This window comes from Puma concolor, chromosome E4 (genome assembly GCF_028749965.1).
Source record: "Puma concolor isolate L17-30 chromosome E4, mPumCon1.1.hap2, whole genome shotgun sequence".
Lineage (NCBI taxonomy): Eukaryota > Metazoa > Chordata > Mammalia > Carnivora > Felidae > Puma > Puma concolor.
In genome coordinates, this window is record NC_141683.1 from 63,571,382 (window position 1) to 63,592,018 (window position 20,637).

Genomic DNA, 20,637 nt, shown 5'->3' on the forward strand with positions numbered 1-20,637 from the left:
ATTCTGAGTTCATTGGTCTGGGATGCAGCCTGGTCATTAGGATTTTTCAGGTCTCTCCAAGTGATTCCAATGTGTAGGCATGTGTGATTATACAGAGACAGGGTTAGCAATGCTTCCAGGGGCGATGAGCCCCAGGATAACTAACTGGCCTCAGTGCATTGGTGACCACGGCCTCATCAGCACCCACTGTCACCCCCAGCACACAGGGAGGAGGAGCTGGCTCAGGCGATGTCCCTGGGGGCTAAAGTAATGGAGAAACAGGACCCTAACCAGGAAGCTGTCTGCACACAGCGTCCCACCCAAATGCACCAGGTCTCTGGTTAGCAATCCCCCACCTCTTCTCCTTCACTCTCAGGCTTGGGGGAATTCCTCCAAGAGGTTAAAATACAAAGTTGCTATTTAGATGCTCCATTAATGAAACAATAACCCCCCCCCCAAAAAAAAAAAACCAAAAAATCTGCAACAACTTTAAAAAGAAAAAGCAGGGCACCTGAGGGGCTCAGTTGGTTAAGCACCGACTTCGGCTCAGGTCACATCTCACCACTGGTGAGTTCTGGCTGACAGCTCAGAGCCTGGAACCTGCTTTAGATTCTGTGTCTCCCTCTCTGCCCCTCCCCCTCTTGTGCTTTGTGTCTCTCTCTGTCTCTGTCTCTCTCTCTCTCTCTCTCTCTCTCTCTCTGTCTCAAAAATAAATAAACATTTAAAAAAAATTTAAAAAGAAAAAGCAAAAATCAGTGCTTTCCAGGCACAGCCTCCAAAGTGTCAGTGTCCCAAAAGCTTCTGGAAGCCTGTCTTTTCTGAGATGTTATGGTCTCTTGGTTGGATTCGATGATCAGCAACCAGAAGTCCTATAAACAGGTGCAGCAGGGCCCGGGGGAGGGGGGGGGGTGCTAATTATTCAGGTTTGAGGCCTGTTTTCCTCTGTCCCACTCTCTCCGCTGAGATCCTGACTTAATAGAAATGCTGATTTCTCAGCATGAATTCTAACTCAGCTACTGATCCTGCAAGCATTGCCCCTGACCCGCTTAGAGCGCGGACGCTTCCGAGAATCTGCGGCCGCTGCTCCGGGGCTCCCTGGCAGGTGGGCACGACCCTGGCCCCGAGGAGCTGCCCGCCACTGCCCTTCTACCCCGCACACACTGCCTTCCGAACCCCTTTGGCTGCCGGCAGCACCACCGGGGCCAGCAGCTTTGTCTGCCACTGTGTCCGCTTTATCTCCGACAAAGGCCGGAGACAAAGGCACAGCAGGTGTTTTCTATGAAGTGAGGCCGAGTCTCCAGACCAGAGATAGTTCCGCGGGAGGATGGGGGATGTAGCCTGAGAAAAATGCATTGCTGATGGACACAAAACAATAAACAGGGAAATATGCCGTCACAGGAGACATCATCATCGTCATCGTCATCATCATCATTTTTTAATTATTATTATTATCCTCTGTCTTTTCACCGGATTGTAAACTCCCTGAGAGCAAAGACTTTTGTTTCCTGCTGTCTCCCAAGAGCCTGGCACATGGTAGGTCCTCAATAAACGTTGGAGATAGAGAAGAAGGTGGGGTGAGCACATGGACTGTGGAGTTAGATAAACTCAGAACCCAGTTCTTTCTGCAACAATTCTAACTGTGCAAAAACACAGATGTGTTATTTACTTTCTTCAAATTCCCTTCCTTCTCGTATTACCAATTACCAGGGCCAGGGTGAATAAAGATCAGCGATATTGTATGTAAAGAGGCCAGCATCATTAGGCAATCAAAATGTAGGCACTTCTAACTATAGACTGATGGTTACTGGAAGTAACAGGCTGGGGGGGCTGGGTGAAATAGGTGATGGGGATTAAGGAGGGCACTTGTCCTGATGAACACTGGGTGATGATACATGGAATTGTTTCACTATACTGTATATCTAAAACCAATATTACATATATATGTGTGTATGTACAACATATATATGTATATCTCCCACATCTTCTTTATTCATTCATCAGTTGATGGACACTTGGGCTGTTTCCATAATTTGACCATTTGTAGATAATGCTTCTATAAACATTAGGATTCAATGTATCCCTTTGAGTTGGTATTTTTGTATTCTTTGGGTAAACATCCAGTAGTTTGATTGCTGGGTTACAGGGTAGTTCTACTTTCAACTTTTTGAGGAAGCTCCATACTGTCTTCCACAGTGGCTGCACCAGTTTGCATTCCCACCAACAGTGCAAGAGTGTTCCCCTTTCTCTACATCCTGCCAACAGCTGTCCTTTATGTTATTTTTTTTTTTTAGCCATTCTGACATATGTGAGATGATATCTCATTGTAATTTTGTTTTGTATTTCCCTGATGAGCAGTGGTGTTGAGCATCTTTTCATATGTCTGTTGGTCATCTGGATGTCTTTGGAAAAATGTTTATTCAAGTCTCTGCCCATTTTTAATTGGATTATTCATTTTGGCAGTGTTGTGTTTTATAATTTCATTATGTATTTTGAATACTAACCCTTTATCTGATATGTCATTTGCAAATATCTTCTCCTATTCCATAGGTTGCCTTTTAGTTTTGTTAATTATTTCCTTTGCTGTGCAGAAAGCATTTACTCTGATATAGTCCCAATAGTTTATTTTTGCTTTTGTGTCCCTTGCCTCAGGAGACATATCTAGAAAGAAGTTGTTACCATTGATGTCAAAGAGGTTACTGCCTGTGTTCTCTAGGATTGTTACGGTTTCAGGTCTCACATTTAGGTCTTTAATCCACTTAGAAGTTATTTTAGTGTGTGGTGTAAGAAGGTGGTCCAATTTCATTCTTTTGCATGTTCCTGTTCAGTTTTCCCAGTATCGTTCCCAGTACTTGTGGGTTCATTTCTGGGTGTTCTATTCTGTTCCATTAATTTATGTGTCTGTTTTTGTGCCAGTACCATACTGTCTTGATGATTACAGCTTTGTAATACAGTCTAGAATTGTGAGGCCTCTGGCTTTGCTTTGCTTTCTCCTCTTTACATACAAGATTGCTTTGGCTATCCAGGATCTTTTGTGGTTCCATACAAATGCTAGGATTGTTTGTTTTAGCTCTGTGGAAAATGCTGGTGGTATTTTGATAAGGATTGCATTAGCTCTTCAGATTGCTTTGGGTATTATAGACATTTTAACAGTATTTGTCCTTCAAGTCATGATCATGGAATGTCTTTCCACTTCTTTGTGTCATCTTCAATTTCTCTCACCAGTGTTTTATAGTTTTCAGAGTACGGGTCTTTCACCTCTTTGCTTAGGTTTTATGCCTAGGTATCTTACAGTTTTGGATGCAGTTGTGAATGGAATTGATTTCTTAATTTCTCCTTTTGCTATTCATTACTGATGTATAGAAATGCAACAGATTTCTGTTCATTGAATTTGTACCCTGTGACTTTCCTGAATTCGTGTATCAGTTCTAGCAGTTTTTTGGTGGAGTCTTTCAGGTTTTCTATATAGAGTATCATGCCATCTGAAAATAGTGAAAGTTTGACTTCTTCTATGCTGATTTGGTTGCCTTTTATTTCTTTTTGTTGTCTGGTTGCTGTGGCTGGAACTTCCAGTACTATGTTGAATAAAAGTGGTGAGAGTGGGCATCCCTGTCTTGTTCCTGACTACAGAGGAAAAGCTGTCAAATTTTTTCCATTGAGGATGACATTAGCTGTGGGTTTCTCATAAATGGCCCTTATTATGTGAGGTATGTTCTCTTGAAATCTACTTGAGGGTTTTTATCATGAATGGATGTTGTACTCTGTCAAATGCTTTTTCTGCATCTACTGAAATGATCTGTGGTTCTTAGTCTTTCTTTTTAAAAAAAATTTTTTTACATTTATTTATTTTTGAGAGAGAGAGAGAGAGGCAGACTGCAAGTGGGGGAGGGGCAGAAAGAGAGGAAGACACAGAATCTGAAGCAGGCTCCAGGCTCCAAGCTGTTAGCACAGAGCCCAATGTGGGGCTCAAACTCACAAACCATGAGATCATGACCTGAGCCAAAGTCGGACGCTTAACCAACTGAGCCCCCCAGGCGCCCCTATCCTTTCTTTTATTAATGTGATGTATCACATTGATTGATTTGAGAATATTGAACCGCACTTATACAACCCAGGAATAAATCCCACTTGACTGTGGTGAATGATTTTTTTTCAGAGTATTGTTGGATTTGGTTTGCTAATACTTTGTTGAGGATTTTTGTATCTATGTTCACCACAGATGTTGGCCTGTAGTTTTCTTTTTTTGTAGTTTCTTTATCTGGTTTTGGTATTAGGGTAATGCTGGCCTCATAGAATAAATTTCTATTTTTTAAGATAGTTTGAGAAGAACAGTTATTAACTCTTCTTTAAAATTTGCCTTGGGGGCGCCTGGGTGGCGCAGTCGGTTAAGCGTCCGACTTCAGCCAGGTCACGATCTCGCGGTCCGTGAGTTCGAGCCCCGCGTCGGGCTCTGGGCTGATGGCTCAGAGCCTGGAGCCTGTTTCCTATTCTGTGTCTCCCTCTCTCTCTCTGCCCCTCCCCCGTTCATGCTCTGTCTCTCTCTGTCCCAAAAATAAATAAACGTTGAAAAAAAAAATTAAAAAAAAAAAAAATTTGCCTTGAAGCCATCTGGTCCTGGACTTTCGTTTGTTTGGAGTTTTTTGATTACTGATTCAATTTTTTTGCTGCTTATCAATCTGTTCAAGTTTTCCATTTTTTCCTGTTTCAGTTTTGATAATTTATATGTTTCTAGGAGTTGATCCATTTCTTCCAGGTTGTCTGATTTGTTGTTTTTCATAATGTTCTCTTATGATTGTATTCCTTTGGTGTTGGTTATTATTTCTCCTCTCTCATTTGTAATTTTATTTATTGGGGTGTTTTCTCATTTCTTTTTGATAAGTATAGCCAGAGATTTATCAATTTTATTGATTTTTCAAAGAAACAACTCCTGGTTTCATTGATCTGTTTTATTGCTTTTTTGGTTTTTATATTATTTATGTCTGCTCTCATCTTTATTATTTCCTTCCTTCTGCTGGCTTTAGTAAGCATTTGTTTTTCTATTTCTACTTTTTTATGTGTACTTTTTTATGTGTAAGGTGAGGTTGTTAGAGATTTATCTTGCTTCCTGAGGTAGACCTGTATTGCTATACACTTTTATACTTTTCTCTTAGGACCACTTTTGCTGCATCCCAGAGGTTTGGGATTGTTGTGTTCTCATTTTCATTTGTTTCCATGTATTTCTTATTTCTTCTATTTCCTGGTTGGCTCATTCATTATTCAGTAGCATATTATTTAACCTCCATGTATTTGTGGTCTTTCCAGATTTTTTTCTTGTGCTTGACTTCTAGTTTCATAGCACTATGGTCAGAAAAGATGCATGGTATGACCTCAATGTTCTTGAAAATGATGAGGCCTGTTTTGTGGCCTAATATGTGATCTATTCTGGAGAATGTTCTGAGTGCACTTGAATGTGTGTTCTGCTATTTTAGTATGAAATGTTCTGAATGTATCTGGTCCAGTATGTCATTCAAAGACATTGTTTCCTTGTTGATTTTCTCTTTAGATGGTCTGTCCATAAGTGGGGTGTTAAAGTCCCCTACTATTATTGTATTATTATTGATTAGTTCCTTTATGTTTGTTATGAATTATTTTATGTATTTGGGTACTTCCATGTTGGATATATAAATATTTACAATTGTTATATCTTCTTGGATTGGCCCTTTTGTTACTATATAGTGTCTTTCTTTGTCTCTTATTACAGTCTTTGTTGTAAAGTCTAGTTTGTCAGATGTAAGTATTGCTATTCCAGCTTTCTTTTGACATCCATTTCCACGATAAATATTTCTCCATCCCCTCATTTTCAATCTGCACGTGCCTTTAGGTCTAAAATGAGTCTCTTTCAGGCAGTGTATAAGTGGGTCTTGTTTTTTGTTTTTTTTTTATCCATTCTGACACCCTGTGTCTTTTGATTGGAGCATTTAGTCTGTTTATATTGAAATTATGATAACATGTAGTTAATGCCTTTATTACTTGTTTTGTGGTTGTTTCTGGAGATTTTCTATGATCCTTTATTGTCTTTCTCTTTTTAATGTTTTGCTGATTTTCTCTAGTGATATATTTAGATTTCTTTCTCTTTAGTCTTTGCATGTTTATTGGTGGTTTTTGATATATGGTTACCATTAAGTGTGTATATAATCTCTTCTGCATGTAGCAGTCTGTATTAAGTTTGAACCCATTTTTTTCTCCTCTCCCCTCCCCCCATGTTTTAGGTATATGTTATTATATTTTATATCATTTTTGTGAGTTATTTGACTTATTTTATAGAAATGTTCATTTGTACTGCTTTTGTGTTTCCTGCCTTTATACTGTCACTTTTGGTCTCATCTTTCCACTCAAAGAAACCCTTTAATATTTCTTCCAGAGCTGGTTTAGTGATCATGAACTCTTTAGTTTTTCTTTGTCTGGGAAACTCTTGATCTCTCCTTCTATCCTGAATGATAGTCTTGCTGGATAGAGTATTCTTGGCTGCATACTTTTCCCACTCAGCACTTTGAATATATCATACCACTCCCTTTTGGCTTTCCAAGTTTCTGTTGAAAAATCTGCTAGCCTTATGGGTTTCCCTTATACATTACTGACTTCTTTTGTCTTGCTGCTTTTAAATTTTTTTCTCTTTCACTTTATTTTGCAAATTTAATTACAATATTTCTTGGTTGCCCTGCTTATGTTGATATTGATGGGGGTTCTGTGTGCCTGCTGGATCTGTATACCTATTTCCTTCCCCAGATTAGGGAAGATTTCAGTTATTATTTCTTCAAATAAATTTTCCACCCCCTTTTATCTACCCCCTTCTTCTCCTGCTTCTGCTTCTGCTTCTGCTTCTGGGACTTATGTGATACGAATGTTATTACATTTGATGGAATCACTAAATTTCCTATGTCTATTCTCATTTTGCATAATTCTTTCTCTCTTACTTTCAGTTTCATTGCTTCCTATTACTTTTTCTTACTCCAGTCCTCTTCTCTCCTTTCTTCTCTACTTTTTCTTCTAGGTCATTAACTCATTCCTCTACATCTTCAAGCCTGCTGTCCACTGCATCAAGGGTATTTCTAATCTTGTTTATTGCATTATTCACCTCTGATTGATTTTTTTAGCTCCTTATCTTTGTGGTAGGTGTCTCACTGATATCTTCCATTCTTTTGTCAAGTCCAGTGAGTATCCTTATGATTGTTGCTTTAAATTCTCCATTAGGCATGTTACTTATATCTGTTTCATTTAGCTCTCTGGTCGTGGCCTAATCTTGTTCTTCCATCTGGGATAAATTCCTCTGTCTTTTCATTTTGTCTAAGTCTCTGCCTTCTTCTATGTGTTAGAAATGCCAGTTACGTCTCCTGCTCATGAAAGTAATGGCCTTATAAAGAAGAGGTCTTATAGTGCCCAGGGCCTGGTGCCCCAGTGAGTGTCTCCAATGTGTGCTGCATGCACTCTACTCTTGAGTTCTGACTGCTGTATCCATTAGGCTAGCCATCTGCCAAGGTTCTCTTTGCATGCTCTGGGCAGTGTTTGATCTCTGGCCTGAATGCAGTGAGTTTTACCTAGGTATGCTCTGGTCTTCTTGCAAGATGAGACCTGTCACCACTTCCACCAGAACTGAGGCCATGCAAAACTCTCTGGTTGGGAGACATAGTATGGTCAGGGGCTTGTGCCGATCTTCTGGGGGAGAGGTCTGCCACACTGGGACTGAGGTAACCATGACTGAGAAGGGCAGTTCCACCAGAATGCATGGGGGTTGGCTTATTGTAAGCAAGTTAGGCAGCCAGTTTTTGGTACTAGGCTGCTTCCAGAGGTGGCTCTGCCTTTATGCCGAAGGGCAGGGGAGAGAAATGGTGCTGGCCAGCTCCTTTGTTCCCAAAGAGGTGCCTCTGTGAATGCTGCCTCTCAGGGACACACTCCAAGAACAAATAACCTCCCCACTCTGTGCACTAGGCAGTCTTCAGATCACTGTTTCCATGCTATCTGCCCTCAGGTTGTTGGCCTGCCTTCTCCCCAATAGTGGCACAGTGCCCTCGGGGTTCTATCCCAGCCAAGCCCTCTGACCTTTAAAACTCCAGGCATTAAGCCCCACTGGTTGCAGCACTTCACAAAATTCAGCCCTCTTGTTTTCCAAGCCAGTGGCAATAGGGAAACATTCTTGTGTGCACCCCTGTGTGCTCCTCTCTCTCTTTCCCTTCTCCATGACCATGGCTCTCTCCCCTCCACAGCAGCCAGGGTCCATTTCTCCCCAAACCACATCTCCACACTTGCTACCTTTTTTGATGTGGCCTCCTCTCTTCCTCTCACTATGGAGTTTGTTCTGTCCATCTTCAGGTCAACTTCTGGGTATTTAGGATGATTTGCCAGTTACCTAGCTGTATTTGTGGGATAAGGTGAGCCTAGGGTCCTCCTACTCTGCTGCTATCTTCCTCCATCCTTTTCCATCTGCAGATTGACTTCTCTGCTCACTTATCCATTTCTGGGCCCATCAATGTTACTCCAAAATGGCAGTCTGATCACGATAATCAGCAGAACCTTCCAGCTCGGTTTCCACTGTCTTGCAATCCCCAATTACTAGTTAAGCAGCATCTGCCTCAAGTGTCCGTCCCTGGTCCTATCAGCTGTGCCCAGGCACACTTTTTCTGCTATTGATAGAACAGCTTCTCTGAGAAGAAGGATAGGCAGGAATGGAAGAGTGTAAAGAAGAGAAAAAAATACTATAATTGAAAAAGAACCATGCACTCCAATGGGAGCAGGAAAATATAGATGTCCCAGCTCAAGAGGAAAGAGAGAATTTGCTCTTCCTTCACCTTTTTGTTCTGTTGAGGCCCTCAGTGGTGTCCACCCACGTTGATTAGGGTTGATTTCTTTACTCAGACTACTGAATCAAATGCTAATATTTTCCAGAAATACTCTTACAGACACACCCAGAAATAATGTGTGACCAGCTATCTAAGAAACCCTTAGTCCAGTTGAGTTGACATATAAAACAACCAGCACAAGACCTAAGCTCAGACAAACCTAAGCTGGGGTTTGTCTGGGGTCAGACAAACCTAAGCTCACATCGAAATTCTACAATTTGCTACCTGTGTGGAAAAAAAGATATCTTGATTACTTTGAATCTCCCCTTTTCTTCTTCATATAAAGTGTCTTTGTTGTGGTGTTATCATAAAGAGTCAATGAAATACCTAAAGGGCCTTAGCAAAAGTCCAATGGATAATAAGCAGTCAATAAATGGTAGCCATCACTATAACCAGCCTCCAAGAGGAAAGCAAATGTTTGTTCACAAGAAAAAACTTGCAGAAAGGTCCATTTTCAGTCTATCCTCTTCTCAAATTCTGTGATCATGATCTGAAGGAAGAATGATATTAGGGACAAGAAAAAAAAAAGGAGAGTTAGCATGAAATACTATAGATCTGCTAACAATAAAGTCTCTGAGTCTGTGTTTGCCTATATCAAAAATTTAGACTTGGACCAGTTATTCTCTCTACACCCCATCACTCTGCACGTGCCATTTGCAGCATTCATGAGATGCTCGGTGTTTATTACAATGTACCTCTGCCATCCTAATAGGCTAAAAGCCCCTGGAGGACAGGGACAGTGTTTTATTTATCTCCTCAGCTCCCGGCTTAGTATCTAATAATACTTATTACTGGATAAGTATCTGTTTAATAAATGGATGCAGAAAGATAGGAACTATATGAAGGGAGAGATGTGGGTCAAACTGGTAGCAATCTCGGCTACCTGCCTGGGCCCCAAGTCATCACTCTGAGGTTAAGCCCACCATTGTGTAAATTCCAACTTCTAGAGAATACCAAGCTTCCTCTGGGTTCTACATACCAGACATAACAGAAGGCTGGACAGCTTCTCTTGATCCTCCAGGAGCTGGCCCCAGGCAAAGCAGGACTGAGCTCTGAATAAGCAGGTCCAGGAGCTGCTGGCTCAGCTGCGAGAGCCTCCTTACTTCCAAGAGTGTTCAACTTCTGCCCTGAAATATCATTTAATTTTAGGCATGAGTTGCCAAAGCTACTGTTCCAAAGAGGCATAAGTGGCCCTGAGGAGCAGTGCAGGTTGGGATCAGATTCCTCCCCTGCCCCAGTCCCCACTTCTTTAAGCATAGCAGCTCCTACCTTCTGCATTATACATTCTGGTCATCCGCCTATGATTTCATTGGGAAACCAGTGCTAATATTTTCACTGTATTTTGAACTACTGCACAAGAAGAATGTCACCTCACACTCTTTCCAGTAAACGGAAGGACACAGCGGCAGGGGTGCTCAGAGTGACAGTGGAACCACTAACTGCACTTTCTGTCCCTCTGACCTTACAGCCCTCTGAGTCAGGCATAAATATCACCCCATTTTCAGGTAAGAAAGCCAAGGCTAAAGAGGTTAAATGTATTCTGACTCAAGGGTGCTTCTGAGATATTGAAACAAATAGAATCGGAAGGGGGGGGGGTAGAGAAGTGGACCAGAAATTCTTATCCAAAAAAAGAACAATTCTTTCTGCAGCCAGCACTTATTAAAAATCCAGTTTGTGTCTACCAACAAAATCTTTGATTTCACTTTGTTTTTCAATGAATGGCTTGGAACCCATTTTAATAAAGACCTCAAAGGAAAACCAGGTGGTGACCTTTGATTGTGCATGTACTTTCTGAGTCAAATGGATTTGCAAATAAGGACATTAGAGAGACTTCAGCTCAAGGAAAGTAACAGGCATTTGGACCTCACCTGCTGGCTGATGACCTCTATGCAATTTCAACAATGGTTTCCAATATTTCACTTAAAATCAGTGTGGCTTAGGTATGAAATTGGTTCTCCCTAAAGCAACCCTGAGGCCTAAACAGTAACTGTGACCATAACCATGACAGGGAGACTCTTGAATTTAAAATATATTGACCGTCACAGCCTACTTTATAAGTTCTTCTCAGGATTTCTTAGCTATGGAAATTCATTTGATCGTATAGTCTCTTCACTCATGACCCACCAGATAGGACTCTGAGCCACCCCACTGGCTTGGTATGGACCATTAAAAATGGCCATTTTCCCTTCAGCCCCACTACCTGACCTACAGTCTGTGAATGAGATGATTTTCACAGATGGGACTTGATTGTGTAATATGATGCCAGATATTTCCCCTGATGCAGAACCTAGTCATTTTCTTTTCTCAGTAGTATTTCTCAAAATACTTTCCATGGAACATGAGTTCTATTGAGCACTCCACTGAAAGAAGAGTCTGTGATGTGAAAGTAAATAAAGAAAACCTGATTTCAAATAGTCAGCAAGCTCTGACGGGGGAGTTTTCACACACGAACCACTGAACACAGCCAGTAACCAACAGAAAGAAGGAACATAATGTTATTTCCATAAGGCAGGGCACTTTTCACATTGGAACTTACCCTCTGCATTTAAGAAAAGGAAGGAAGGAGGTACCTGGGTGGCTCAGTCAGTTGAGCAGCTGACTTCAGCTCTGGTCATGATCTCATGGTTCATGAGTTCAAACTCTGTGTCGGGCTCTGTGCTGATAGTTCAGAGCGTGGAGCCTGCTTCAGATTCTGTGTCTCCCTCTCTCTCTGCCCCTCCCCCACTAGCACTCTGTCTCTCAAAAATAAACATGAAACATTTTTTTAATTAAAAAAAAAGAAAAGGAAGGAAGATCCCTTCATGCCCCAGCAGCAATGCACAAACCACCGTTTACAGCCAATGAGACCCTCACAATCTCAGATTCTCCTTCTCAGATAAACCCTTGTTCAGAACAACCCTACCCAGTTTCCTCCTAAAACCTAATAAAAGTCTCTTTGGACTTGCCGTTGGTTCATGATAGTTTGCTTGTCCCAAAGAGCCATTCCTCTGCTATTCCTGAATAAATTTTTTTTTAACTTAAATAAAATTGATCTTTGCTCTGTTGAAAGTTAACAGTGACCTCATGAATTTGGGAAAATACCCCTCTTGGATATTTGCAGCAGCCACTCGGCTTCTACAGACTATACAAGCACTGCAACATTTGCCTACTTTTGAGTGATATCTATTAACATCCCTCTAATGAGCGCCCTATGGAATGCACTTTGGAAATCATGTTGTTTAATAACAATCTGAACCATGAAAATTATTTACAATAAACCCATTCACAAAATCCCACCAGATATCTGAAATCATACCAAAAAGCTCCCAGAAAAAGGTCGAGTTGCCCACTTCAGAAATAGGTGATTCTTTTGCAATAATGACTACTATTTGGTGAATCCAAAGAACTACCTCACAAAATAAGTATAGTTCTTTTCACTAAATGGATAAGAAAAAGTGCTCAAAGAAGTTAACTCACAGTATTTGGAAGAGTCAAAACCAGAATTTTTAAGGTCAGCTCAAAACACAAGCTCTTAAAGACTCTGTTATTGTTGAACTTTCCCCCTTGGAGCACACTCTCCTTGGGACTGGAGAATGTCCTTTCCCCAGACGGCTGGTCAGGCCTTCACCCTAGAAGAGCTGATGGAGCATACAGCACACTGCAGCCCTCATGGGTGCCCAGGCCACGCTGAGACTACAGGAAGTACAGCTTCCCGTCCTCGGTCCCATGCTCAGCAGCTTCCCAGTGAGAAGCAAATGAAAGCTTCAAGCTGGTCCCCACAGTATGATGGAGATCAAATCAGCAAGGTCTCAGGCTAGGACTGGGGCCGTGAGACCCCACTATCCAGCCTGGCTCAGGGCCGGACTTAGTGTGGCTGAATTCTCTGAGGACCACCATACTTATGCTAAGTATGGCCAGGTCCTGGCCCTGGGGGGGGCTGAGTCCAGCACACTTCATCATACACTAGATATTTAAGGAGCCTCTACTGTGTGTCAGTATGATAGGTGCCAGAGCTCTGAGAGCATGGGACAGGAGAAATCCCTTCCTTCGCAGAGGTTTTTTCAAGGAGGGGGACAGTTAGAGAGTGTAATACAATGTCAGGTAGCAATAAAGACTTTGAGGAAAAAGAAAGCAGGCTGTAAGAGTGGGGGTTGCTGTAGGGGGTTCAGGGAAGGACTTCATGAGAAAGCTACTTGCTTGGGTGGAGACGTGAACAGAGAGGAGAGGTCTGGGGGAAGACCAGCCTTCTGGCCCTGGCCTGTGCTGCCTTCCCAGGGGTGACTGGGTGCAACCCCCTGGGGCTGACACAGACTGATGCCAAATCTGGGGAGGGGGTCAGATTGGAGGGAAGAGGGGAGAACCCAGCTGTGACTGCTTCCTAATCTGCTCTTATTTGTTTGGGAGCAAGGCTGGGAAGGTGGGAGGAAATCTTGCAGTGGAATTTTGTAGCTGAGGCTGAGTTCCACTTGACCCTTTTCAGCTTCCTGGGGGCCTGACAACACCTCACTCTTGGTTGGTCTGGGAACCAGCTTGCCTCCTTGGAGTCCCTGCTGCACCAATCACTAGCTTGGTAACCTTGAGCAAGTTACTAACCCTCTCTGTACCTCACTTCCTCATTAGTAAAATAAAAGGGAATAGTAACAGCTTCTACTCTATCGAACTTTGAGGATTAACTAAACTAATACATGTGAAATATTTAGAATCAGTGCCTGGTACCTAAGAAGTGCTCAATGAATAGGAGCTTGTATGAAGATCCTTTGTGTCTGCATTAAAGTGGAGTTAGTGTGTGTGTGTGTGTGTGTGTGTGTGTCAGAGAGAGTGTGAGTCACAGGGAAGGGGATAGGTGAAAAATCTCTAATGTCTCTTCTGGCACTAAAAAAAAAATTACATATTTTGTCTGTTACTTCACATTGGTAGCTGTTCTTCTGGTAGCTATTCCAGAGGCTATCAATAAAACCTGTTAGTAGGTCTTATTCCCATGTCCAACTCACAGGAGAGAAACTGAGGCAAAGTATGGACTTATACTCAGGAAATTAATAATGATGTTGGTAATTGCAGTGATTCCTAGGACAGCAGCATCAGGACAAATTTGAAGTCACTTGATGTACAGAAGAGTGATTTCCCACAGTTAAAATGAAGCTCTCTTTATTTGCTTCTGCTAATTAAAAAATCAGAGCTAAAGATATTTAAACACTACAGTTAAAATGGCATGGCTCTCTATTGGCTTAATGAATTCCCCCATGAAATCAACTCTAAAATGTTACTCCTCGTACGTAAATCATGAAACACAATCCTCCTTGTTCTCTTATGAGCTTTACAAGCTAATGTTTAAGATCAGTGTTTACGTTCCTTTCTAAAGGTTATACCATAATCTTCGGCCAGCAGAAATAAAATTCTGGCTCTCTGACTTGCATGGTACTTCTTTTAACTAGAAAGAAAAATACTTTTTATTTAAAATTGACAATTATTGGTGGATTCCATTTTATCGTAAGTTCACTTCTGGCTTCTTTAGAAGCAGGCCTCTATATAAAGCTCATCATCATTCTCCAATGGAACGCCTCTTCCACAAACAGCCCACACAACACTGAACTCAACATCTATCCTTTCCAGCGTCCTCCCCCTGCCAAGGGGCTTCCACCTTCCGGGCAGCACCACTCTCCACCTGCTTTCCTTGTCCCATCAGCAAGCCCCACCAATTTCCCCCTCTCTCAAATCTTCCAGACACCTGCCACACTCCTCAGCCTACCATCAATTCTTCACTAGATTGCAGTAGCCTCCCAGTGACCTTCCTGCCTCCAGCCTTCATACCTGCCAAGCCATTCTGGGTTTGCGACAGATGATGTTCCAAAATGAAAATCTGACCATGCTGCTCTCTTGCCTAAACCTTCCTCTGGCTGCTTTTAGGATTAAGTCTAAACTCCTGACCATGGGACATAGGCCTTGTGTTCTGGTCGCTGCTTACCTACCTGACCTATGATCAATGCCACTGCCACAGCCAGATTGTGCTAACCGTGTATCTACATGAACTGGACTTGGGTGTTTCCATCTCTAAAAGGCATTGGGTTTCTCAGTGACCTATTGCTGTATAATCACCATCTGCAAACCAACAACATGATTTATTTTTTGCCTGGGCTCCATTTGGTTGTGTTCAGTGTAAAGGTATACCAGGCTGGTAAGATGGCCTCCCTCACATGACTAGCAGTTGGCTGGAGGCCTTCAGGCTCTTGCATGGACCTCATTCTCTGGTAGGCTAGAACATCTTATAATGGTCTCTGGGCAGCATTTGAAGGCAGCAAATGCAGAAGATCCAAAGCCTTTTATAGCCTAGCCTTGAATGTCATGTAACATTGCTTCCTCTATATTTTATTGGCAAAACAAGTTCCAGGGCCTGCCCAAATTCCATTAAATAGGCTCCTTATCTTGATGGGAAGAGTGCCAAAGTCACATGTGCACATCCATGCAAAGGGACATGCAGACCATTTAGGAATATGTGACTGCAGTTTACAATTTGTGTCATGGGCATAAGCTAAAAGTTTCTGAAGGAGATGGGGAGAAACCAAAGGGACACGACCATTCCGTTGACCCTGATGAAATCCGGGAAGCTGAGGAGTGTGGCTAGCCTGAGGCAGAGAGTGGGTCTGACATTAGATAAGATGGACCTGAATACCCCTCTTACAGTAAGGCACCATGGTTTTCTTTTATAATCACCATTTTCAATGTGCTGTGAGCCAGGGCAGCCACCAGAAGGGATAGAAAGGAGGTAACCAGGCAGGACACCTTTCTACTCTCTGAACCTATTAATCACATAGAACGCTTTTGTGTTTAAATTTTCTAGGGGTGAAGAAGTAAGAACACTTATCAAACAATGTAAACATCACTTGCATTACCTTGGTGTCCAGCCTGGATTTCTATCTATCAGAAACAACAGCCCCAATAACATCAGCACCATGACAACAGGGCAATTTCTTTTTTTTAATGTTTTATTATTTATTCTTGAGAGAGAGAGAGCATGGGGAAGGGGCAGAGCGAGAGAGAGAGACACAGAATCTAAAGCGGGCTCTGGACTCTGAGCTGTCAGCACAGTCTGATGCAGGGCTTGAACTTATGAACCGTGAGATCATCACCTGAGTCAGAGTCGGACACTCAACCAACTGAGCCACCCGGGCACATCAAAGGGGCAATTTCTGAACAGCATCATGCATTTTATCAATGCACGCCCACCACAGAAAGTGCAGGTAAGTTGAAGGAAAAAAGCAAATGTCTCCCAAAATCCCACAGCCCAGAGCTAACCACCAGAAAGAGTTGGGCATGATTTTAACCAGTACTCAAAAAAACACATTCACTTAGAGGTTCCCTCCTGAGTCTCAATGTGAAACGTCAGCGTCTCAGGTTTTGCCAAGGCTGCAGGTTTCTTGGCCTCTAGCATCTGCTGTAAGTCAGGGTCAGAGTCAACTTGGGAGCCAAGCCCAAGAATCAGGATACCCAAGCCACTGGACATGAGAGAGCGATCCCATCCAAGGACATTCCAGAGCAAATCGAGGAAATGAATTCAGGTGAGACATGAACACCAGACCCCAGTTCTGCACAGTGTGACTGGGAAGAGCAGAGGAACATCATCCAAATTGCTGGAGGACCTCCTCCCCAGAACCTGAGAGCTTCCTGCTGCTCAAAAGCTAGGGGGAGAGACCATTGGAATTAGCCACACCTCCTGGCTGGATTGTGGGCCCCCTCAGTCTTGGGCATGATCACAAATAAGCTGACATCAAACCAGAAAATTTAATAAATGCTGGAAGATTTATAAGTCCCAGGAAAATCTTAACTGCCAAGGTAGTGGAGGGGGGCGGGGGGGGGGGAACCCTCACAATGATCTTATCTTTGTATGTATCCTTTGCTGCCTGGAAACTGAGATTTCCTTGGGAATGATACGGTCACAGGATTGATGAAGGGCAAAGGGAGGCAGCCTCTGAAGGCCGTCCTCTGTGCACCCTGAGACAGAAGGGACATGAGGCAGGTGTCTGTGTGTGTTGGGAGTAGGTGCTGGGCTTCAAAGTGTTTCCATTTTGTCCTCATTAGGTAACAATGAACGTGTGATTTCCTTAGTCACTTATAGTAGAGAAGTCTACAAAAGTGATTTCTCAATAGCCTTTGCAGGAGAGTTGGAGAAACATAGGAGGTACAACTGCAGTGAGTTATAAAAAAATGGCTTTTCAAGTTGAGCAATAAATTAGTTCAGGCAGACATTCTGAAGGGCAAATAGGGAATCTGTACTTCAGATCTGCAGCCAACTCTCCTGTTGTCACTGGGATGAGAATAACGCACCAAAGCCATTGGTAGTGGCCACAATGGGCTCAGAGCATACTTTTCAAAAGATTAACATTAAACTTCTTCAGGAGTAAATGAGCGTGTTTTCTTTTGCTACTTATTCTTTTATAATAATTTGTTAACATTACGGGAACAGTTACAGGTTTCATCTGGTTCAGTGGGTGAAATGAGTTTGGGGCTTTTTTTTTTAGTTTCTCTAAAGAGAAAGTAAGTTGGTAGACTAATTCCTAATGACAGCAAAGTTGCCAACATGAATGAAATTGCATGAGCTCTGTGTGTGTGTGTGTGTGTGTACGTGTGTGCACGTGTGCATGTATGTTTCAGGACCAGGTGGTTAGAAAACGGAAGATGAAAAATAAGGATGTCCTGTCCAATGGCTTCCATGTAACAGATGATAGGCTGTAAGAAATATTAGTGTCATCTTGAGCCAAAACTATATTTCAGCCCAAGGTTACATTTTCATAATCACACCCTGTGTTTGGTTTTTGCCACTTTTTAGGTACTTCCTAGACAGCCTGAGAACCCACACGGGCATCTGTATGTCCCAGTTTTTAGTAATAATGCCACCATAAAATTCTGGGGGTACCTGGATGGCTCAGTTGGTTAAGTGTCCAACTCTTGATTTCAGCTCAAGTCATGATATCACAGTTTGTGAGTTAAGCCACTTCTGGCTCTGTGCTGACAAGGCAGAGCCTGCTTGGGATTCTCCCTCTCTCCCTCTCTCTCTGCCCCTCCCCTGCTCATGTACACATGCACACTCAATAAATAAATAAATAAATAAATAAATAAATAAATAAATATTAAAAAAATAATGCTACCAGCAAATTCTGCTTTCTGAAGGAATATTGGCTATGTTTATGTGATACTTGGAGTATTTATTATGCCTTATTATGTCAATACAGCAAAAACCAGAGCAATTCTGATTTAGCGGTGACTATCAACTTATTTTCACTTTTTTCCAAATTATTTAGTAGATAGTTAAATTGAGTTGTATTGATACCACAATTGCTTCTGTCTCAATTATCTTAAAAGTTAATTTAAATTTTTCCTTTGGTCTATGTTATGAAATTTTGAGCCTCACTTCTCAATATTTCATTAAGGAGATTGGGTCTATCAGTAAGAACTCCACATGTGCACCATGCCAGAGTTGCAAGATAGACCTTTTAGAGGCAATTTAAAATTATTTCTTTCCATTTAAGAGTTTCCTTCCTATTTGGGCATATAGAAAATTCACACAATAGAACACAGAAAATTCTGTAAGAAGAGCTGTAAACATGTACTATGATGGTTACTGGAAACATTGTGGGATTGCACTTCCGTAACATCCTTAGAGTTAGGCAGGGCCACGTGATTTGTTTGGTCAATGAAATATGAATAGAAGTGATGTGTCATTTCCAGTAGAAGCTTTAAGAGCTTCCATTTAAGCTATTTAAGCTCCTATTTAAGCTATTTAAGAGCATGAGAGTGATTCACACATTTTCCACCTACTTCAGCCTGATACCCAGCTGCCTGGGTCCCAAGTGAGCATGAGAAGCAGAGCTCCCTGTGGGGGAAGTTTGTTAACATGGCATAACCTAGCCTATCCTGACTTACTCAAAACAGAAAATTTGTAATAAATAAGTCTATCAATGCTGAGAGAGGACATATTAGTTGGAGTCTTAGGTTGAAAGTCTCAAAATCTATTCTGAATGTTCTGGATAGATTTAAAAATAAGGGAGGGGCGCCTGGGTGGCGCAGTCGGTTAAGCGTCCGACTTCAGCCAGGTCACGATCTCGCGGTCCGTGAGTTCGAGCCCCGCGTCGGGCTCTGGGCTGATGGCTCAGAGCCTGGAGCCTGTTTCCGATTCTGTGTCTCCCTCTCTCTCTGCCCCTCCCCCGTTCATGCTCTGTGTCTCTCTGTCCCAAAAATAAATAAACGTTGGGAAAAAAATTAAAAAAAAAAAAGGGATTTATTTGAAAGTATGGGTGGAGAGACTGGCAGAAGTGATGGAGAACAAGGCTTGAAGAGCCGGTCAGGACAAAGGGATTCCCTCACAGGGCTGGACAGCAGAAAATACGGGCTGCTGGGAGAACATTTTTAGCCTACTCGCCTCTGTGTAGCAAGACTGCCCTCTCTCATTCACTGTTCAAACTCCCACTGAGAATGTCCAGACAGCTACAACTCAGTTCACCTGCCCTCACCCACACCAACAAAACTGCCACCAGTGCAGAATTCATGGTGAAAGGAGATGACTGTGCTAACAGGAATTATGAAGATGTTGCAGGGCCAAAGAGTGATAAATAGACTCTAAGCGGCAGAAGTCGAAATCCTTGAAATGAAGTGCATCATTTACACTAGAACTAAGGCAGAAGTTAGCCAACTAAACTTCAGAATTCCCCACCTCCTGACACCCCATCCCACTGTGATAGAAGCAATGCCTGAGCAGCTTCCTTAACCAGGGGTTTCCTGCAGAACCCTTAGCAGCCAGATGGCTTCTTGGACAGACCACACTCACTTTTCTCCTTCTGCTATTGCTGCTGACTCATTCCAGCTTTTAAAATACCTCATTATCCAAGAACCTCCTTTCTAGAAAGGTCATACAAGTAGTCTCAGGAGGCTACCTGTATTCCTCCAGCCACATCAGAGAAAAGCAACCTCAGAATTATGACACGGCAAGTTAGGATACTGAGGTGAAGGTCTTTATAAAGGCAATTTTCTGTTGGTATTCACTTCTTCTTGGGTGGCATTTAGTAAATATCATTGACTGAAATTGACTAAACATAGCCATTTGACTTCATAAAGAAAGAGTCTCCTTAAAACTAAGGAGTGTCCTTTTCTTGGCATTTAATATGTAAGAAAAATGCCTTAAAAAGAAAACAGAGCTGCCTTAATTACTATCAGCATAGGAGAAATGCATTGATGTGTCTTCCTAGTAACAGGTTTCCTCTTTTTCTTAAGTCAAATATAAGCAAACTTCAGTATATTCATGTGTGTGTGACAAATGAGAACAAACCTTATTGTACTCTATTCAGGAAAAATGTTCCCAAGACCCAAACAAAAGAGTATCATTGTGACAGCCTCAATAGTCCCAGGATTTAGTCCTTGGGAGCATTCTGTGAAAAATCTGGAAGAATAATGACAAATACTTAACACTGATGTTCTCAGTTGAGAATAGCAATTAACAAATTCATAAATTCCTTGCTTGCTTTCTTTTCTTTAGTCAAACATAAACATTTGTTAAAAGATACTTTTCTTTAAAAATTTTCTCCCAGGAAATAAAAAGATATTTGATATCCACATTGCTACTTGAACCTCATACCATCTCATCATACCAGGTTCCCAGATTCAGTTACAGAGTTTCATGTGATAGTGAGTGTTGGTTAATAAGTCAATGTGAACTTGAAGGGAGGAATTAGGTGAAGTGTCACAGGGCTCTCCCCCCATCACATATGGTCCATGACTTTATTAGAAAATCTATAATGATGTCAAAGTGCCCCCAAGAGGGGAC